Source organism: Manis pentadactyla, chromosome 7, assembly GCF_030020395.1.
Source record: "Manis pentadactyla isolate mManPen7 chromosome 7, mManPen7.hap1, whole genome shotgun sequence".
Taxonomy (NCBI): Eukaryota; Metazoa; Chordata; class Mammalia; order Pholidota; family Manidae; genus Manis; species Manis pentadactyla.
In genome coordinates, this window is record NC_080025.1 from 73,849,003 (window position 1) to 73,853,666 (window position 4,664).

The following is a 4,664-nucleotide window of genomic DNA, read 5'->3' on the forward strand; positions in this document are numbered from 1 at the left end:
TTATTAGTTATTGTTTTAAAAATAAAACATGGACTCTCTTAACTAAACATAATCCTGGAAAATAAGACCTCAAAACATTAATGGTGCTCACAAAATAATGAAAATTTACCTCAATAAAATAACCTGGGAATAAAGATAATAAGGTCCAGCATATACACTCAGTACTGAAAAGTCTAGGAATTCCTTTGTTACATAATTGCATAATAAAAATAAAAAAGAAATAATGCTTGGCTTTTTTAAGCCAATGGCCTGCCTATTACTTTTGCCTTAAAAAAGATGCACCGCAAATTTTACAAAGGCCCTTTAAATGATTTGCTTAGAAAGGTAACTACTTGATTGCTCAAAATTAATAAACAGGAAAAGAAAAAGAGATTACAGAAAGCCTGTAGACGGTATCTTTCCCAGTGTCTCTGTTTATTAAACAATTTTATTTCTTCCTTAGTAAAATGTTCATTCAATTATTCTGCCCATTTATTAGAGCCCCAAGCTTTTGCTTCTTTTCTGAATTTGTGTGAGCTATTTTAAATATTTGGCATTAATCTTTTGTTTAATTTATAGCAAAGATTTCCTCTCAATTTATGTTTTCTTAAAAAACATATAACTTTAAATTTTATTTAGTTGAAATTATAATCCTTTGAGATAAAGGGATCTTTGTTTGGGAACGTTGGTCCTATCCAAACTTAAACAGTCCTTTCCCCAATAGAAATATGACTAATATTCATTTCTGCATTTTCTAACTTTATAATGTAACTTTTAAATGTTAACACTTTGACCTAAACCGAATTTATATTGGGGTATTGTGTCAAATTAAGTATTATAAGACATTTTGTTATTTATAAATACTGTGATCAGTTCTTACCATATTTGTATAAAAATAAATAGCAATCTCTTTTTTAGAGTTAGCTGCATTTAGAGTCATAAAATTCCACATTTTAAATGACATTTCAACTTTACTAAAATGTGTTTTAAAATAAATTAGGCTAACTATAATTTCAAAAATAATAAAACACTAAAATATACTTGTTAATATCTCTCCCATTCCTAATTTTCTATGATCATTTTACAGTCATAAAGGTCAAACATTTATATTTTTAGAAATAGCAGTTGGATTTTGTTTCTATAAGCTGTTTTCTTTCATTGGGTATTAGCGGCAGGATTTGTAATGTTGGAGATAACTCAATTAAATCCTGGAAACTATATCTTAAACTAAGCATCAAAAAGATGATGAAATGACATGAAACTATGAAATTATGTTTTTATGATTTTTTAAGCATACTAATATTTTTAAGATTATCATTTTTAAGTGGTTAATAAAGAACTGATATCAAAATATTCCCTCCACTTACTGCCTCCAAAAGTAAACTGTTCAAAGAGGTTAAAGCAGTGCTCATTATACTAGTAAAAGAATCAGAAAACGGATTTTCCTAAAGCTTAAAGTTGAGAAAATGATTCTACACCAATATTGCAGACCATATAGTGATTAAGAATTGTAAGCATCTATGAAATACATAAGACAGAGAACAAATACCATATGATTTCACTTACATGTGAAATTTAAAAAACAAAAGAACAAACAAACAAAACAGAAATAGACTAAAGCAGAGAACAGACTGGAGGTTGCTGTAAGGGAGGAGGTGAGAGGATGAGCCAAATAGGTGAAGGCGATTGAGGTATAAACCTCCAATTATAGAATAAATTAGTCATGGGAATGAAAAGTACAGCATGGGGAATATAGTCAATAATACTGTAATATATTTATGTGTTGACAGATAACTACACTTATTGTGATATTTAGTAATGTATGTAATTGTGAAATCAGTATTTGTACACCTGAAAACAGTATATTGTATATCAACTACATTTTGATCAAACGTCCTAAAAAAAAGAATTGTAAGCATCTGGACACGTTGATATACAGAATATGTTCATGAAACAATGTTAACCACAAAGTATCTGTTTTATGCAGATGTACATTCATACACTTTTATAGATTTTTAAATGTTTCTATGTCATTTTGTCTTCAGACAAAAATATATAAAAATATATTTATTCTTATATATGAATGTACTTATATTACTATATTATTTTGTCTTCAGAGGCTATTCAAACACATTATATGTATGTCTATAAAACCATTAAAATACATAAATGTGCACTGACAAAGAAATGTAAGAACGTTGTTAACAGAATTTTATGTTTACTCAGTTTTTTGGTTTCAAATAAAGCAATGTTTCACAAAAATGGTTCTATTTTAGTACTAAGCATTGCTTACAAATTTCAGTGCTAAAATCAAATTTGGGTAACTGTTGAAATAGACTAAGCAAATGTCTTTGCAGTAGAAATTCTGAGCCTTTAATCCATTAATATGCATTGTGAATCTCTAAAATGAAGAGGTTCTTCATATTATTATCTCAAAGTCTATTTTTTCATCATGATTTACACTTATTTCACTTGTGTAAACAAATTTGTGTAAATCTTATTTGCACTTGTTCACAAATTTATATTCCCCACCAAACTATAAATTCTAACAGGACAGGTAACTATATCTATGTTCTCCACCATTGTTCCTAGAGCTGCAGTCAGGGCATACAGCAGGAGCTCAATAAGTAATTTTGTAGTGAATGAATTACTGGAGGAGCATCTTGAGGGACTAGGTCTTGAAGTTACACACTTTGGAAAATACCACTCTAAAGTTATTCAATTCTATAATAACTTCAAAGTAAAAATTGTATTAACAGCCCCAGGCTACTAGAGATCCATTTAATAAATTATGGCTCTGCTTCAGTGGAATCAACTACTACTTCAGGGAACTGAAGAGATTTCTCAGAGAGCATGTTGTGACCTGGAAAAATCTTGCAAAATCATTTTTATACTCTGAAACTAAAAACTGAAACCCAGTAGTAAAAATTACAGATACCATGGAATAAGCTGAAAGGAATCATGCTTGGCAGCAACAATTTTTTGAAACATATTTGGTAACCAGATTTTCCATCAAGGATATTTGCCAATTTTAATAGTTTAAGTATGAAAAGCCAATATTCCTCCTGGAAATTGCAATCTATTGACTCATTTATTTTTTTTTAGGGTAAGTGATTTCACATACAACAATTTTTTTGTTTTGGATATGTCAGAACATCTTTTAAAAATGCTTCAAAATATGTGGTTTGCCTACATGGTTTGACAATTTATAACTTCAGGATAGTTAGAAAATGCTATATTTTTTAATAATCCTTTGTAAAAATTATATAGTGCTATTGTTTAAAAAAAAAGTGAAATCTGCGTACCTTTCATTAACTACTAAGAGTCATGAATTTCCTCCACTTGTCTTCCAGAAGTGCAAAAAAAAAAGGCAACCGTCATTATGTGAAAGCAGTGTTGAAGCAAAATAATAAAAATTGATATAAAATTTAATTTTTTTCCAGTTACCAAAATGGAAAAAAGTTTACCAGCTGTCAACTAAGATACATCACTAATAGCTTAGCTTATGCCTAAACTTCAAGCCTTAATATTTGTCAGTGGGGGAGGGGGCACGTGTCACGTCAAACAAAGAATGTATTTCCAAAGCAGCATTTGCAAAGGTTAATCTGTGTATGGACTGCAGAGGGGAAAGTGCAGTGTCCAGTGATCAAGACCCCCTTTCTCAGTTTATTTTTCCTGGTTAATAAACCACCAGGAGAGATAATTTTTAAACTTAATTTGCTGAAATGGGGATTTACTAAGGTATTTTTTTTAATTTCCCCAAATGTGAGAGTTTTAATTCCATTTTATATCTCAAAATAAAGGTATCTTCTACCGACAGCTTCTACACAACAGGTAAAGGATATCTGAAGAGTTGGTAATCAGCAGGAAGAAGATTTACAGAATCCCAAAGCCAAAGGCACCCTTACAACTCAGGGATCCCCTAACACTCAAGGCCATCGCGCCCAAGGAGCTAAGCGGCTCTCCCCGCAGCACCGTTCTGATGCGCGGCCTAAGCCCCTTACCCACAACACCAAAACTCGGGTGCTTCTCCAGCTGGCGTGACGATCCAAGCCAACTAATCTGCAATCCGCCGGCTGTGAGGGTCCTAACATACCAGAGTTTTTAAAGGTGTTCATAAAAGGGCCTTTCTGAACATTTTATTACAAGGACGCACTCCAGCCAAATGAGGATCTGGGTGGGCAGAGGTGAGGAAAGAACACATACAGGAGAAAGCGCAGTTTTTCTTGGAGACGTCTCAGTAACCGGGTGGGGAGTGGGAAAGGGAGAAGGGGTAGTTAAAAAAAACAAACTAAGTCTGGAGTTGAAAACCGACCACAAGGCACAAAAGCAGTGCAGAAGGACAGTGGGCTTGATTTTTCTCGAGTTGCTTCTAAAGGAATCACTGGGGAGCCTGGCAGGGGGGGCACAGGCGAGGCGCGTAGGGCTCGTTCCGCGGCTTGCCCCTCGGCGCTCTTCGTGCTCCCAGCTCCCCAGCACGGCCACCCGCGGCTCCTCCGGACTCTCCGGCACCTCCCTGCGCTGCCCGGCTCTCCGCTCTCGCCCGGCCGGCCCTCGGGTCCGCGCCCCGGGCCCTCCCCGCCCGCGCCAGACGCCCTCCCCGCGAGCAGCCCCTGGCGGCGCGTCACTGCGAGGCCGGCCTCCGCGCGCCTCCTCCCGCTCCCGCGTCTCCGGCCCTACGCGAA